The 18,815-nt window shown below is 37.0% G+C and overlaps 1 long non-coding RNA gene across 2 annotated transcripts in view; it reads right to left on the bottom strand.

The window, feature by feature from the left end:
• Positions 1 to 12,613, bottom strand: part of LOC121043527 (uncharacterized) — a 267,275-nt gene extending 254,662 nt beyond the window's left edge. For both annotated transcript variants that reach the window (XR_005796882.1, XR_005796881.1), the window contains exon 1: positions 12,482 to 12,613. This is a non-coding gene — a long non-coding RNA (uncharacterized LOC121043527). The remainder of the gene's footprint in view (positions 1 to 12,481) is intronic.
• Between the last annotated feature and the right edge of the window lie 6,202 nt (positions 12,614 to 18,815).

Raw genomic sequence — 18,815 nt, 5'->3', positions numbered from 1 at the left:
AATCTCTCAACCTCATAAAAGCTATTTAGCAAAATTACCTACAGATATACCACACTTAGATTTGAAAATCTCAACCCCTCCCTTGCCCCCTGCCGTCCATTATAAGGAACAAATAAATGTATCTTCTCTCTCACAAATTCTGTAAGTGAATTTAGGAAGTTGTCATGATTCCAGATCTATATACAATAATCAAATGTATTTTTATATGCTATTGTGAACAATTGGAAAATGAAATTAAAATGCCATTTAAAATTAGCTAAAAACCATATTTATTTATTTATTTAAAAACATAATTATTTAAAGGAAAATTTAATAAAACATGTTAAAGACCTTTAGTTTAAAAACTACAACACACGGGGGCGCCTGGGTGGCGCAGTCGGTTAAGCATCCGACTTCAGCCAGGTCACGATCTCGCGGTCCGGGAGTTCGAGCCCCGCGTCGGGCTCTGGGCTGATGGCTCAGAGCCTGGAGCCTGTTTCCGATTCTGTGTCTCCCTCTCTCTCTGCCCCTCCCCCGTTCATGCTCTGTCTCTCTCTGTCCCAAAAATAAATAAATGTTAAAAACTACAACACATTGCCGAAAGAAATTAAAGAGCTTATGAATGGAGTGATAATATATTCATAGATTGGAAACATCAATATTATTATGACTTTTTTCTTTGTACACGGCTTCTCCTTTCTTCATGTATCTTCAGTCTATAAAGAATTTATCAAACTCAACCCCACTTGAGCATTATGTAATATTATACTTTTTGTATGTTTAAATATTTGATTTCTTAATGTACTGCTAAGAGTTTATACATTTATAATGTATGAAGGATATTGGCCTATAACATTTTCTTGTAGTGTTGTTTTGTTTGGGTGTCAGTGCTACCCTACTCTCATATAATAAGTTTATGTAAAACTGATACTATTTCTTATTTATTTGTAGAGTCATGTAGACTTGAAAGTTTCTTTGTGGATTTTGAACTATAAATTCAATAAGTTTAATAAATTAGACTACTCATATTTTCTATCTTTTGTCAGTTTTAGTAATTTACAATTTCAAGAAATTTGTGTACTTCCTCCCAATGCATAAAGTTGTTCATGATATTCTTATATTATTCTTAATTATTTGTCCTTAGTGATGGTCCCTTTATTATTCATAATATTTGCAATGCGTCATTTTGCTCTAATTTTCCTTTGACATCCGTTAGTATGATAGCTGGTTCTCCATCCCCTCATTTTCAATCTGCAGGTGTCTTTAGGTCTAAAATGAGTCTCTTGTACGCAGCATATAGATGGATCTTTTTTTTTTTTTTTTAATCCATTCTGATAACTGATGTCTTTTGACTGGTTCATTTAGTCCAATTACATGCCAAGTGATTGTTGAAAGGTATGAATTTGGTGCCATTGTGTTACCTGTAGAGTTGGTGTTTCCGGTGATGTTCTCTGGTCCTTTGTAGACTTTGTTGCTTTGGTCTCTTTTTATTTTTCCTCCACTCAGAGTGAAATCATATGTTTGTCTTACTCTAACTTATTTCACTTAGTGTAATACACTCTAATTCCATCCATGTTGCAAATGGCAAGATTTCATTCTTTTTGTTGACCAAGTAATAATATTCCATTGTATGTATATATGCCACATCTTTATCCATTCATCAGTTGATGGAAATTTGGGCTCTTCCCATAATTTGGCTATTGTTGATAGTGATGCTATAAATATTTGGGTGCATGTGCTCCTTCAAATCAGCATTTTTGTATCCTTTGGATACATACTTGGTAGTTCAATTGCTGGGTTGTCAGGCAGTTCTATTTTTAATTTTTTGAGGAACATCCATACTGTTTTCCACAGTGGCTTCACCAGTTTGCATTCCCTCCGACAGTGCAAAAGGGTTCCCCTTTGCCTGCATCCTCACCAAAATCTGTTGTTTCCTGAGTAGTTAATTTTAGCCATTCCAACACGTGTGGGATGGCATCTCATTGTGGTTTTGATTTGTATTTCTCTGATGATGAGTGATGTAAAGCATCTTTTCATGTGTCTATTAGCTATTTGGATGTCTTCTTTGGAAAAGTCTCTATTCATGTGTTCTTTCCATTTCTTCGCTGGATTATTTGTTTTGGGGGTGTTGAGTTTGATAAATTCTTTATAGATTTTGGATACTAACCCTTCATCAGATATGTCATTTTCAAATATTCTCCCATGTCATTGGTTGCCTTTTAGTTTTGTGCATTGTTCCTTTGCTCCAATTTCCTTTACCAGTATAGCCATAGGGTTATCAATTTTAATAATCTTTTCAAAGAACAAACTTGTGTTTTTATTGATTTCCTCAACTGATGGTTTTCTATTTCATCAATATTTACTCTTTTTTTTTAAAAGCAGTCCACTTTTTAAATTTTTTTTAATGTTTATTTATTTTTGAGAGAGACACACACACAGAGCATGAGCGGGGGATGGGTCAGAGAGAGAGGGAGACACAGAATGTGAAGCAGGCTCCAGGCTCCGAGCTGTCAGCAACCCAGAGCCCGATGAGGGGCTCAAACTCACAAACTGCAAGATCATGACCTGAGCCGAAGTTGGACGCATAACCAACTGAGCCACCCAGGTGCCACCATCAATAGTTACTCTTATCATTACTTAGCTCCTTATAATTTTTTGTTTAATGTGATTTTTAGTTTTTTTAAGGAGAAAGATTTTATCAATGGTTTTGATATTTTTTCCATCCTACTATAATCATTTAGAGCTATAAAACTCCTTAAGGAACTATATGAGCACAACTCCAAAATTTTGATATGCTGTGTTTTAATTTCATTGCATTAAAAACATTTTCTAATTTTCCATGTGACTGTTTCTTTGACCCATGAGTTATTTAGAAGTATGTTTTTTTTTTATTTCCAAATATTTGGAGATTTTCCAGATACTTTATTTTATTAACTTTCAAGTTCATTCAGTTATGATTAGCTAACATACTCTGAAGTTTTAATATTTTTAAATTTATTTAAATTTGTTTTATGCTCAGAATATGATACTTCTTGGTGAATGTTCCACATGAGTTTGAATATAATGTATACTCTGCAGTTGTCAGGTATAATGTTCTATAAATACCAATTAGGTGAAAGGGTTTATAATACTGTTCGAATATTCCATATCCTTACTATACCACTTAGTGAAAGAATATTAAAATCTACATCCATAATTGTAGAACTGTTTATTTCTCCTTCCTTTCCATCAGTTTAGCTTTATGTATTTGAAACACTGTTATTATATCCAGACACATTTTGAGATGTCATATCCTTTTTTAATTATTTTTATGTTTTTAGAGAGAGTGCAGGAGACAGAACGAGCAGGGGATGGTCTCAGCACAGAGCCTGATACAAGACTTGATCCCATTACTCTGGGGTCATAACCTGAGCAGAAATCAAGAGTTGAACACTCAACCAACTGAGCCACCCAGGCACGCCAAGAATATTATATATTAATTAATTAACCACTTTAACGTTATAAATATTCCTCTTGATTTCTTACAATACTTCTTATCCTAGAAGTATTTTATAATATTAACACAGACATACCAGGTTTCCTAGTACTGTCACAGTGTAAGTTTTATCATTCTTTTAACCTACCTGTACCTTTATATTCAATGTGCACTTCTTGAGTATAGCATAGAGTTGGGTTTTGCTTTTCTATCTAGTGTGAGAAACTCTGCTCTTTCGTTGAAACTTTTTCTTGATATTTAAAATGGTGATTTATAGAACTGACTTTTAGTTTACTTATTTATTTTGAGTGAGGGGGAGGAAGGGAGGGACGGAGGGAGAGAGAGACAGAGAGAAAGAGAGCATGAGAATTGGAGGGGCAGAGAGAGAGGGAGAGATAGAAAATCCCAAGCAGACTGCACATGGTCAGCACAGAGCCCAACGCAAGGCTTGAACTCATGAACTGTGAGATCATGATTTGAGCCAAAACCAAGAGTCAGATGCTTAACTGACTGGGCCACCAAGGCTCCCCTATAGAATTGATTTTAAGTCTAATATCCTGGGAATTTTTTTGTCCTCATTACTCCTGATTCCTTATTTCTCTCCTTTCTCTGGTTTTCTCTTTATTAATTAAGGAATATTTAGCAACCTACCTTGTCTTGGAATGTTTTATTAGTTCTAACATTGCTTTTTAGTGGTTTCTCCAGGGTTTAAAATCTATGTCTTTATCATATCACATTCCACCTTCAAATAACATTATACCACTTTATTTAACATTATACCACTTCTGTTATAACTTTACAAAGTGATTCACTTCTATCTTCAACTCTCCCATTCTTGTTATTCTTATAAGTTTTACTTTTGCATGCATTCTAGGCATGTATAAATACTTTTTTATCATTATTCTTTAAGTATCATTTAAATAAATTTTAAAATAAGAAAACATTTGCCCACCTACTTACCACTTCCATTGCTCTTTCTGATATCATTTATCGTCTACCTGAAGAAGTTTAACATTTCATATAGTGCAGATCTATGGTGATAAATTCTTTTGACTTTCATTTTTCAAAAACTGGCCTTTAATATCTCTCATTAGCCATCATATTTTAAGTACATTTTCACTCTATACAGAATTCTACATTAAAATTTCTTCTTTTGGTACTTTAAGGTTGTCATTTCATTGTCTTCTGGCTTGCATTTTTTTATGATAAATAGATAAAATGATTCTTATTATTATTTCTCTATATGTGCTATTTTTGTCTGGTTGCTTTTAATGTTTTTCTTCACCAAATTTTTTCAGCAGTTTGGCCCTAATGTGCTTGGATATGGTTTTACTTGAGTGCATCTTTCTTGCCTTTTTTGATATTCATAAATATGTGCTCTCTATATTTTTTAATTTTTTTAACCTTTATTTATTTTTGAGAGAGACAGTCTGCGTGTGAGCAGGGGAGGAGCAGAGAGAGGGGGAGACACAGAATCAGAAGCAGTCTCCAGGCTCTGAGCTGTCAGCACAGAGCCTGATGCAGGGCTTGAACTCACAAACTGTGAGATCATAACCTGAGCCAAAGTCGGACACTCAACCGACTGAGCCACCAGGCGCCCCTATATTTTTTAATCAAGTTTAGAAGTTTTTCAGCTCTAATGTCTTCAAAGGTTTTTTTTTTTTCTTGCCCCCAAATCTCTTCTTCCACTCCCATTGTAACTCCAAATTACACATACAAAGGACCAATTATATATGGTCTGGTATAGTCTGACAAGTCATTGAAGTTCTATTATTTATTTGCAGCTTTTCTTCTTTTGACTTCAGTGTATATAGTTTGTTTTTCCCTTTTCTACTAATTTAATAATATTTTGTTCTGTAGTGAATAATCTGCTGTTAATTTTATCTAGTTTTTTTTTTCAGATATTAGGTTTTCCATCTATATATCCCATTAGGATCCTTTTACGTCTTCCATTTCTTTATTATACTTATTTTCCTTCACTATAGGTATATATATTTCCCATATATCCTTGAACATATTTATAATAAGTATTTTAAAGTCCTTATCTGACCATTCTATCATATCTACAATTTAGGAAAAGATTTCTACTAAATGATTATTCTTTTAGTTATGGAACATATTTTTTCTGCTTCTCCACATGTCTCACATATTTTAGTTGTATTATGAATATAACGGATGCTACATTGTTATGCAAACTGGCTTTTGTTGTCTTCTTCAATATGACATTGGTTTTGTTCTGAATGCCTTCACACATTTACTTATAGCTTAATCCATTTAAATCCTGCTTTTGTGATAAGTCAGAGTGATTCTAGAATATCATTCACTCTAAGTTAGTCCTGCTTCTGGAGCATGGCAATCTAGGTTCTCTACTGGACATACAGGATGTTCAACAAGGTCTTTCTGCTCTGAATGGATGGAACATGAATGTTCTCCCAGCGCCGTAAAAGTGTTGGTCAGCTCACCACTTCCCAGTAGTTGTTCTTTCTCCAGTAGTTGTTCCTCTGAGCCATATGGAATCTCACTCTGTGCATGCACCGATTAGTATTTTGCCAAAGAATCAAGTGTACCTCTAGGCAGATTTCTGACCTTCCTTCCCTATATAATTCTTACCCCTCTGTTCCTCTTCCCCCCAACAAATTCCAATTTCCTCACGAGCTCCAAACTCTGAACTCTGAATGGTACACTCAATAATAACACTAGGCTCTATTTGGGCTCTTCTTTCCAACACTACAGTCTGGAGAATGGTTCCAGGAAAAACTTCACTGCCTTTTGGTAGAACAAATGTCTCACCCCTATGGCATGGCTACCATATTTTCTGTCATTTCAGATGAAATTTTCAAGGCCAGCCTCACACAACTCATTGCCTTTTCTGTGCTGTTATAAAAGCTCTAGCCAAATGCTCTTCATCAAATTCTGTCTTGTAAGCACTTTATATTGTAGAAAAGGCCATTTTGTCTGTTTTGCATGTAGAGTTCTCAGTATACTCTTCAGACTGCAGTTGGTTTGGGGATAAGAAGATGAGATGGAGACAAGCCTTCCAGTAGGTAATTAATCACTTGTAATCAGCACTTACAGACATTCACAGAAGGTGAGAGAGTCAAGTGGAGAAAGAAGTGACTTCACCATCTTTTCAGGGTTATTACAAATCCTGCTAAGGTTACACTCATTAAAATTGCTATTAACTTTTCTTCCCCCATCAGGATAGTTAATTAATTCTTCCTCATATTTTAAGATGAAGGCAATTAAGGAGGGAAAAAAATAAGAGTTAACATGTCCACACATAGGGCAAACTGATTCCTTCAGGAAGTTGTTAGAAAAGCTTTAAAAAAAAAAGACATATGAAAATGGAACTGTGGTTATTCTGAGCCCCAGTTTAAAAGGCAGAAGTCAGTAGGCAATGGATATTTTATGCATCCACCTCACCAATTTGGCCTGAATTCCTCTACTGTTTTATTTTCCTGAATGGTGTTTTTCATTTTGACTTATAAGATGTAGGTTTTACAGGGGTATCTGGGTGCCTCAGTTGGATGAGTGTCCAACTTCAGCTCAGGTCATGATATCCCGGTTTGTGAGCTCGTGTGAGTTCGAGCCCCGTGTCGGGCTCTGTGCTGGCAGCTCGGAGCCTGGAGCCTGCTTCAGATTCTGTCTCCTTCTCTCTCTGCCCCTCCCCACTTGTGCTCTCTCTGTCTCTCAAAAATAAATAAATGTAAAAAAGAAAGAATTTTAAAAATGATGTAGGTTTTACAAATCCTAAACTTTATAGAATTTAAGGTAGACTTTTTAAGAAAAAGAGTACAGAATTATAAATACAAAACTGCTAGGACTTTCCCAGGATCCAGTAAGGGGCCAGTGAAAGTGGTAAATCTGCTCCTGCTGAGGTTTTCTTTCTCAAACTGCATTTGTTTTAAATCTTCTTCAATGTCTGCAATGATATTTGTACTGCATTTTATCCTTCCCAGTTTTATATTATCCGTGATTAGTTAATTCTTCATCCTCCCCATACTTTTCTATAACATTTATGTACCCCAGATGAATACCTAATCCTTGAGAGTTTTAAAATAGCTAATATTTTTAAAGCATTTACAACACACTGGATAATCTTCTAAGTTACTAATGTATAAATCTTCTAAGTTATTCATGTATATTAACTCATTTAACACTGCTAATACTTTATGAGGTAGATACAGTACTATGGTTTCCACATTTTATAGATAGGAAGCATAGGGAAGCACATAGCTCATTGAAATGGCAGAGCTGGCCCCCCAACCCAGAGCCAGGGTTCTTATACACTAAGCTCTTCTCTTTGATTTGTGGATATGGATTGTTGAAAGGACACACAAGATTTTGAGCAGTATACTAGGCCCCAGGGTATCAGGAATGTCTGAATCCAACAACAACTAGTTAAAGGTTGATTGGTAGATTCTTCACACTAAGAGCCCATGAGATCAAGAATGAGACTCTAGAGGACAAACCTGAGTATTATATACCTTTCTCCATGTAGGTAATACCTCATCCTACTGCTATCATCAGAGATGAGTTGGTATAGTGATGGGAAGAGGCTGAACTAGCCTGGATAGTGAAAGATACTGCAATGAGAGACTGCTTTACATAAGCTATCGTGTATATCTACTTTTTGAGCCTCATTTTAAATGCCCCTTCATCTTCTTCCAGAAAATATATGATGTAAAAAATGTTTCTGTAAATTAAGCAAGCTGAAGAGATCTCTGTCTTTTTGACATCATCCTGGTAACTCCAGTAAGGCCACACAACTGACGACTGTGAGAAAGTCTTCAGTATCAGTAAAGCAAACAGCTGCAGATAACCAGAGCCCCTCTTTCTTAACGTACTTAATATCAAGAAGTACTAGTTGCAGTTATATGATGGGCACGATTTACAAAGTAAATACCCATATATAATCCTGAAGGTTCAGATGCAATCGGTCTGAGGTGAGACCCAAACATTCATCTTTTTTAAAGCTTCACTGTATTTTGCTGTCCAGCCAGAGTTGAGAAACGCCTTAGATAAGAGAAGGGAGTGCAACAGTGTAGGAGGTCTGGGGTGAGGGGGCACAGAAAGGGAAATACCCCGTTTAGTGCGGGAAGTGAGATGCACATGACTCGTTGGTGGCAACAGAATCTATGCTGAGACTGGAAAGATGAGAAGGATTAAGGAGCTAAGAGGAAACACAGTAAAGAAAACAGCAGATTTGAGAACCTCGTGGGGCCGAAATCAGACTATATGGCAGAAGCCAATTATAACTGGAGTGTGGATCCAGGGCTGGGGCATGAGTGAGGCTGAAGGGGCTAAAGGAGGCCCTCAGTGGGGAAGCTCAAAAGAAGACAGAGCCACACTCAGGTGTCAGCCCACTTACAAATGAACTCAGCTGACTTTCAGTGATTCCAACCACATGAACGAGCAAGTTACACCAAGACTCTTACTGGCAAATTTGCCACTCAGGCTACTACGAATAGCCTGACACATTCCTCAGAAAAATGAGGTCTGCCCAACTAACTGGCTGTGCCTCATGGAACTAATGGAAGCTTGCCTGACTTTCTTCAGAGGATATCAGCAGCCATTCGTGGGAAACAACAATAACAACAACAACAACAAAAAAAACAAGTCTCTCACTTAACACAAAAGTTGTTCAAGATAATTTCCATAAATTCATCCTATTTCTTCCTTTACTTGATTCAGACTCTTTATATCATAATCATGCCCATAAGGGAAGCCATATTGCAGGCAGGAATATTCATTTTTAAATTAAATTTTAATTATACAAATAATACATGAATATATTTTCCATATAATTAAAACACTGGACATACATTTTCTTTAACCTCTCTGCCTATCTTGATTCTTTTCTCAGATGTAAGCATTGTTACCAATGTGCTGTGTGTTTTTCCAGAATCTTTTTACAAGTATCCACAGAAAATATGCAGCATTTTGTGGGCTTTTCTTTTAAAAGTATATGTGAATAGCATTGTATCGGACTGCCTTTTCCACATAATTTTTTCTGGAGATTGAGTAATGCTTTGGGCAAAATAAATGCCAAATAAAATAAATAATAAATGAATAAATGAACAATAATTTCAAAGACTGATGATTTCAGGCCCCTCTGTGAAGCCGACTTAAGTTTGAATCTTAGCTCTACTACTTACTAATACTTTGAGACTTTGGGCAAAATGCAAATTCTCGTAAGCCATTTCTTTACCTTTAAAATGGAGTTAATAGTATTTATCTCATAGGATTATTGTAGTAAAGCACGCAGAACAGTGTCTCCCATAGAACAAAAGAATGCTGATTTATTTCTGCTTCATCTTTCACTCGAAATTCTTGTTACATACAGCACTCCTTTCCTAATAAGACAGTTGGGTGGCGGCCTACAAGCAAACTCTTCCAAATGCCTCCCGAAAATGTCCACCTAGGCATCCGAATCAGTGTGCACAAAATCATGATGTTCCATGTTAAACAGGGGTCTCTTCCTAAAGAACCTGTATCTACTAAGTCACATGGTCTCATCTTTGCACCTTGGTACTTCCTTCCATATCCTGGCCTCCTCCATCCATCTCTGCAGTTCAGATCCTCATTGGAGCTTTCCTGGATCAAAGTTCTAACCCTGTGATGAATCTCTCAGTCTCCAACATCTGATATACTGATCCCATTAGCCCTAACTACCTTTCGTGAGCCCTAACTACCAATAAATGTATCACTTAAGATAGGAGTCAGCATCTTGAGTCTAGCAAGCAAGGCAGGGTTTTTCACCAACTTGCCCCACATGGTGTTTCCAAATTTGTTTCTCATTAACCATACACCAATAGCTCCAAACAAATCAACTTCTTTCTGCTGTTTCCTGTGCTTTCCAGTCTGTGTCTTTGCACATACTGCTCCCACTGTCTCAAATATTCTTCCTTATACCCTCCCCTCTGCATATTTAATTCTACTGAGACAAATACAATAGATATAGTGAATTTAAAAACAGAGTTTAAGGGCACCTGGGTGGCTCAGTTGGTTGAGCGTCTAACTCTTGGTTTCAGCTCCAGTCATGATCTCAGGGTTCACGAGTTCAAGCCCCGTGTCAAATTCTGTGCTGGCAGTGCTGAACCTGCCTTGTGATTCTCTCTCCCTCTTCAACGTGGTTTTTTTTTTTTTTTTTTTTTTTTTATTTATTTTTGGGACAGAGAGAGACAGAGCATGAATGGGGAAGGGGCAGAGAGAGAGGGAGACACAGAATCGGAAACAGGCTCCAGGCTCTGAGCCATCAGCCCAGAGCCCGACGCGGGGCTCGAACTCACGGACTGCGAGATCGTGACCTGGCTGAAGTCGGACGCTTAACCGACTGCGCCACCCAGGCGCCCCTCTCTCCCTCTTTTTCTACCCATTTCATGGCTTGTGCTGTCTCTGTCTCTATCAAAATAAATAAATAAACTTAAAAAAAAAAAAAAAACAGAGTCAAACATACCTCAGTTTAAATCCTCAAATCCTCAGTTCCATCCCCAGTTAGGTATACGGCATACCTTTGTGATGTCTCTCTTCTTCACTTATTAAATAATTGAAGCTACTTCACAGAATTTGAAGAACAAACTAAGATAATGTATATAAACAATTAAGCAAACAATGCCTGCTAGGCAATCATCAATTGCCACTATCAATACTGAGGTCTATTTCAAATGTCATTGCTTCTCTAAGTTCCTCCTTGATCCTGCAAGATACAAGTTATTTCTGAAAAGCAACAGTATTTCATTTGCACCTCTCTAAAGATATTTATAACCTTATACTTTACTGTATACTTTATACTACCCTTGATCAAAATTTTTTAAACCCAAAACTGCAATAAGTTTTCCAAAGAATAGTTATGCCTTTGATAACAGTATAAGGAAATCTCAGAAGTAGTTTGGGTATAGAAATACATGGTTCTCAAATATTTTGATCTGTCATAGGAATATGATACAGACTATTTGCAATCAGAACTATATTTTAAAAAGATCAGAACATGAGGCTACTAGGAGGGGAGGGAGATGGGGAAAATGGGTGATGAACATTGAGGAGGGCATTTGTTGGAATGATCACTGGGTGGGTTTTTTTACACTTTTTTTCATATTTATTTATTTATTTTGAGAGAGTCAGGGCATGAGCAGGGGAGGGGCAGACAGACAGGGAGAGAGAATCCCAAGCAGACTCTGTGCTGTTCGTGCAGAGCCCGATGTGGGGCTTGAACCCACAAACCACGAGATCATGACCTGAGCTGAAATCAAGAGTCAGACGTTCAAATGACTGAGCCACCCAGGCACCAAGAGCACTGGGTGTTTTATGTAAGTGATGAATCACAGGAATCTACTCCCAAAGCCAATAGCACACCATATACCCTGTATGTTAGCAAACTTGACAATAAATTATATTAAAAAATAAAAAAATAAATTTTAAAAATTAAAATAAAGAAAAATAAAAAGAACATGAGGCCACTGCACACATATGAACTCCAACCTCCTTAGGGATAGGAACTGGCTTCCTCTTTGAGCTCATCTATGACACTCAACACAACATTCACAAAATTTATATGAATGAAGCCCTGTTTGTAGTAAAAGAATAGATTAAATAATAATACTCTAGTATAGCATCTTAAATGAGATATTCTTTCCAATGCTAATTTTGTCTCAAGTCCTCTATTTAATCAATCAGAAAATAACATTACATTAGATAATGTGCACAAGTTAGCCAGATGGAAACGTTTATCTGTGGGTTGGAGGAGAAATTAATTTTCACAAAGCTTCTCTGGTCACTTATAAATGTTAACTTTGGTGGTCCCAATGACTCTTTATGTTAATGATGATTTCAAATATACCTTCAAAACCCATAACTATGTGGAGTATTTTAAAGGAATGATTTGGTAAAACCTTATATCTTAAAGTCTTCTAAAATAATCAGACTTTACTTATTTGACTGAGTTACATTTAACATTAGTAAAAGGAGGTTTGTTTCATTTTTTTTAAGAAAATTATTCAGAGGCCATAAAAGAATTTTAAATAGTACCTTAACTCTCTTTACTCTTTGTACTTCCTTTTCATGAGCACTGACTGGAAAAAAAATGCTCAGATTCTGTTGCAGATCGATATGTCTTATAACATATCACTTCATGGAACCTGGAACCATAGAGCAAGCATGTCTTCTGGAACAGAAGAAAAAAAAAAGCACCAATAAACATTTGTGATAGTGGAAACTTTCCTGAACAATTTGTGCCATGAGCTTATCAGAAAATAAAAATCATTACCAATCAATATAAATAGTATATTATACATAATATATAATTTATATATATACGCATATGTAATCTGTGTGTGTGTGTCTGATTTCTGTATGCTCCCCTACCCTGCTGTCTAATATGATCTGCATTTTTATTACATAGTTCATATTATAAAACTCAATATGAAATTATGTAAGCAAAGCCTATAAGCTACTGTATGTTTTCCTGAATAAATGCTTTAAAAACTAAATCCTGAGAAAAAGGGTAATCACCTTTTAAAAAGTGAGAACTAAATTTCAACAGAGTCTTCCCAGGTTAATAAAGAAGTGTTGGTAAGTACCATTATTTTGTCTAGTCCGTGGGAAGGAAGCTGGGTGGAAACAGCAAGTCATTTACAAAAAACCACCACCACCACAACAAAATGCCACCATGTTATGAAGTGTAGTGTACAAGAAATTATACAATTGTTCCACTCCATTTCTGACCCACAGAACAGTGAATACAGAAGACAAAAAGTTAGGAATGCTCTTGTGATTCAAGTGTTAAGACAACAATACTTTTGGCAAAGTCTCTTCACTATAGGACAGTTAGAAATGGCAAAAGAAAAGTCAAAGTGTACATTAATCCCGGGAACCGCAGAGCTGAGTCATAGATAAGCCCAATAACTAGATACCTACACTGTAGCAAAAGAGAGAATTGCAGTTCAATATTTAGAGCAGAAAGTGTATATATTAAGTGTTCGTAAAATGAAAGATTAGTGTGAAAGGTGCCAAAGTGTACTGAAGGTTTATACTTCCATGAATACTTCTGTAAATTGTGTATAAATGTTTCATACATTAGAGATTAGTTCATTGTTATGCTTCTTAAAGATAATTCATTTTCATACAAAAAGCATCGTTTTTGAGCTAAAATGAACTAGAAAATTACCTAACCTAACACACTCATTTTACAAATGAAAAAAAAAAAAAAAAAAAACCCACAGATTCCTGAATATTTAAATGTCTTCTCCAAGGTCACTCTGTTGGAGAAAGAGTTAGAACCAGTACTTGCTCCTTACATTTAGGTAGCATACTATTTAGGATTGAATGGTTTTGACTATAAGCTTAAATTCCAATCATTAGATATGTGATTCTGAGTTAGCTTTGTTTCCCCATATGAGGGTGATAATTATATTTACCTCTTATGATTATAGTAATCTTCATAAAAGTAATATATATGTTCCACAAGACATTTAAAATGTTTGATATATAATAAATGCCCAATAAGTATTACCATATTAGTAATTATTATTGTTATAAAATCTAAAACTCCACCAAACCTAAATGGGATATCTACCATTCAGATCAGCATTTCTCAACCCAGCTTCATATAAGAATATCCTAGGAACTTCCTTAGAAACACAGGCGTTACCCCATATATAATTTATGAGAAATTCTAGGTAAGCTTTCAGGGATTATACTTTTTAATAAATTCTCTCAAAGAATTTTGATGTAGTATAGTTAGTATTGGCTCACAGATCACCATTTGGGAACCAATGGTAAGATTACAAAGATATGACCCATGAACATATTTCTTTCCAAAGAGATATCCAAATGGATATCCAAATGGAAAGCCTAGTGGTCTAGAAAGAAATAAGAATAAAAAATAGCCCCATAAACCAAAAATAAATAGTAAATATCAGAGCTATCATTAAAACAGTATAGGGAAATATCCAGAAATTCTGAATGTTCAATTTCATGTCTACAAACATCACCATGATTTTTGACTCTGTAGTTAGCCTCCTAAATCCTGTCAACATCAAGGAGACATTCATTCCAGGGTGTTGGGACCCAAGGACTTCACAATGACCATTATTTGGTTCTTATCTTCATCAAAGAAGACACTCTTCCCAGGCACCAAGAAGACATTCTAAAGCAGAATATAGGGATCCTGGCTTCCACAGTTCTCAGGCAGCAAAAATCCCTAAATTTGGCAATTAACAGTTTAAAAAACACAGAAGCAATACAAACAACATTTGTAAGTTCTAATTGAAATAGAACACCTGTTCATGAAAAACTGAATTTGGAAGACATATTGATAAGAGACACATAGATCTCTGTTATTAACCTAAAGATGAATAATAATAGAACTCTGGACAAGGATGAAGCTCAAAAGTGGAGAAGGCATGGCTGGAGGAGCAGGAACAGAATATACCAGAAATGTTGCCTCACCACCTACAGTAACCTGATTAGGAGGTGTTGGCAGTCAACCATGGGTTTGTATAAAAGGTACATTAGAGTTATTAACTTTTAGCAAAGTTTACATATCCCATTCTAAGAATGAGACCATGCTTCCCAATGTATTTTGGTGTTTACTAAATTACTAAAATCTCCATTAAAAGAACTACAGCAGGTATTGTCAGGCCACGTACCTGAACTAGGTAAATCCAAGAGCTATTCTCAGTCACCAGACTGATTTGATAAATGGGCTGATGAAGAAAGCAGCACCCTGGTGCCAAAACAGGACTCTTCCTAACTTCATAAACAGGTCCTGGAGGGGGCCAAGATGGCGGAACAGCATGGAAGGTTTTTTTGTGTCTCTCATCTCTGAAATACAGCCAGATCAACACTAAGCCATCCTGCACACCTAGAAAACTGCTATGAGAATTAACACAACAATATGCACAACTTGAACCAAGGAACTCAGCAGGTATGCGGTGCAGAGGGATGAACTGGGGGAGAAAGCCATGGAGGGCAGCGACCTGCTTTTGCTTGCAGAGAGAGGACAGAGTATGGAAAACATTCCCCTCCCCCAACACCCAAATGCAGCTGAAAAGAATGAGTATTCAAGGGAGTGAACAAAATAATGGAGAAAAGAGAAAGGAGAGGGCTTAAATTCCATTAAGACTCTATAAACAGGGGGAGTGCAGAGTCTGAAACTCCGCAGCTTGATACCTGGTGGTGCTCTGGTGGGAAGGGCAATCCCAAGGAGCAGAGAGCAAGGTCCTTGGGGTCCACAGACCACAGGGAGAAAGGCGGTTCCTCTGCTGGGAGGACATTTGGTAGAGGCTGTGCAGCCTCCCCACAAGCAAAGGTCCCAGCAAACTCCAGAGAACAACCACATTCACTGGTGCTAGAACAAGGACGTTAAGGGAGAAGCCTGGGGCCAGATGTGTGTGATTTGCCATAATCCCTGTAACGCTAGTGCTACACGATCACATGAACTTTTTCTGGGGCGGGCTGGCACCCAGCCACCGTCTCTGGGTATCAGCAGCAGTGCATCTCCTAAACATTCCTGAGGGCAGGCCATCAACCAGCCATTGCTCAGTGACACCCTCCCCCAGAAGGTCTGAGCTGGCCAAACCTGCAGTACCTCAGAAGTGAGGGGTTGGGAAACAGCCTCATCTGAGATAAAACTCAGGAGGGAGGTGCCACCCAGCAACCTGAGGTTGTAAAAGCAGGGAGTGGACAGAAGCTGGAGATAAAGGAGTGCACAGCTGCTGATCAGGGAGAGCAGAGTTCTGATACTAGAGACGGGGTAGATGCATGATGCCATTTTCATCCTTCCCGCACAGGCCCATACACACCTACAGACACCACAACAATCCACCCCAGTAAGCTAAGCAGCGCCCTCTAGTGGAGAACAGAGCTGTTACACTAAGCCCCGCCCAACTGGGCCAACCTCACTCATCAGGAACACCACAAGTCTCTCCACCTGCTTAGTTTACAGACTGAAAAATGCTTCATAGTTTGATTTCTAGGGGAAACTAATCTGTTTCAATCACACTTCAGCCTGTTTGCTGCTCCATCTAGTGAAATTTTTTCCTTTCTTTTCTTATTCTTGAATACAGAAAGAGAAATAATTTTTATTTTCCATTTCTATTAAAAACTTTTTTCTTTGTTTTTTGCTACTAAATTTTTTATTTTTGTAAATTTTTCAAATTAAAATTTTTTACTTCCATAGTTTCATTTTATTCTATTTAATTGTATTCATTTTTCCAAATTCTCCATTTTCCTTTATTTTTTTCTTTTCTTATCTTTCCCTTTTTTCTCTAATCTGTCAAGCTCCTTTTAACAACTAGACCAGAACACACCTAGGATCTAGCATCTTTTATTTGATTTTTTGTTGTTTTTAATTTTTTAATTTTAATTTTTTTACCTCATCAATTACTTTTCTTCCTTCAAAATGACAAAACGAAGATGGGGCACCTGAGTGGCTCAGTCAGTTGAGTGACCGACTTCGGCTCAGGTCATGATCTCATGGTTTGTGGGTTACAGCCCCGTGTCAGGCTCTTTGTGAATAGCCCAGAGCCTGGAGCCTGCTTCTGATTCTGTGTGTCCCTCTCTCCCACCCCCACCCCCACCACTCATGCTCTGTCTCTCTCTGTCTTAGAAATAAACATTAAAAAAATTGTTTAAAAAAATGACAAAACGAAGGAATTCACCCTAAAAGAAAGAGTATGAAGAAATAACAGCCAGGGACTTAATCAACACATATACAAGCAAAATGTCCAAGACAGAATTTAGAATCACGATAATAAGAATACTAGCTGGGGCCAAAAAGAGATTAGAATCCCTTTCTGTGGAGATAAAAGAAGTAAAAGCTAGTCGGGATGAAATAAAAAATGCTTTAACTGAGCTGCAATCTCGAAGAATGCCACAGCGGCATGGATGGATGAAGCAGGGCAGTGAATCAGTGACATAGAGGACAAACTTATGGAGAACAATGAAGCAGAAAAAAAAAAAAAAAAGAGGGGACTGAGGCAAAAGAATACAATTTAAGAATTAGAGAAGTCAGTGACTCATTAAAAAGGAACATCAGAATCGTAGGGGTCCCAGAAGATGAAAAGAGAGAAAAAGGGGTAGAAGGGTTATGTGAGCAAATCATAGCACAAAACTTCCCCAACCTGGGGAAAGAGACAGACATCAAAATCCAGGAAGCACAGAGGACTCCCATCAGATTCAACAAAAACTGACTATCAACAAGGCATATCATAGTCAAAGTCACAAATATTCAGGCAAGGAAAGAATCATGAAAGCAGCAAGGGGAAAAAAAAGTCCTTAACCTACAAGGGGTTAGCCACAGAAACTCGGCAGGCCAGAAAGAAGTGGCAGGATATATATATAATATGTTGAATTGGAAAAATATGCAGCCAAGAATTCTTTATCCAGCAAGGCTGTCATTCAAAATATAAGGAGAGATTAAAAGTTTCCCAGACAAACAAATTTAAAGGAGTTTGTGACCACTAAACCAGCCCTGAAAGAAATTTTAAGGGGGAGTGAGGGGAAAAAAAACAGAAAAAAAAAAAGCAACAAAGGCTAGAAAGGACCGGAGAACACCACCAGAAACCCCAACTCTACAGGCAACATAATAGCAATAAATTCGTATCTTTCATTACTCACCCTAAACATCAATGGACTAAATGCTCTAATCAAAAGCCACAGGGTAACAGAATGCATAAGAAAACAAGATCCATCTATACGCTGTTTATAAGAGACTCACTTTAGACCTAAAGGCACCTTCAGATTGAAAGTAGGGGATGGAGAACCATCTACCATGATAATGGTCACCAAAAGAAACCCGAGTAGCCATACTTACATCAGACAATCTAGACTTTAAAAGAAAGACTGTAACAAGAGATGAAGAAGGGTATTATATCATAATTAAGGGGTCTATCCACCAAGAAGATATAACAATTGTAAACACTGATGCTGCAAATGTGAAAGCAGCCAAATATATACATCAATTAATGACAAACATAAAGAAACTAATTGATAATAATACCATAATAGTAGGGGACTTCAACACCCCACTTATAACAATGGACAGATCATCTAAACAGAAAATCAACAAGGAAAGAATGGCTTTGAATGACACAATGAATGAACTTAACAGATACATTCAGAACATTTCATCCTAAAGCAGCAGAATACACATTCTTCTCCAGTGCACATGGAACATTCTCCAAAATAGATCATATACTGGGACACAAATGAGCCCTCAACAAGTACAAAAAGATCAAGATCATACCATGCATATTTTCAGACCACAACGCTATGAAATTTGAAATCAACCCCCCAAAAAATATGGAAATATAACACATACTTGGAGACTAAAGACCATCCTACTAAGGAATGAGTGGGC

Source organism: Herpailurus yagouaroundi, unplaced genomic scaffold (assembly GCF_014898765.1).
Source record: "Herpailurus yagouaroundi ecotype Mexico unplaced genomic scaffold, PumYag 187, whole genome shotgun sequence".
NCBI lineage: Eukaryota > Metazoa > Chordata > Mammalia > Carnivora > Felidae > Herpailurus > Herpailurus yagouaroundi.
The sequence above is the reverse complement of the archived record's forward strand: the minus strand, read 5'-3'. Positions and strand labels throughout refer to the sequence as shown.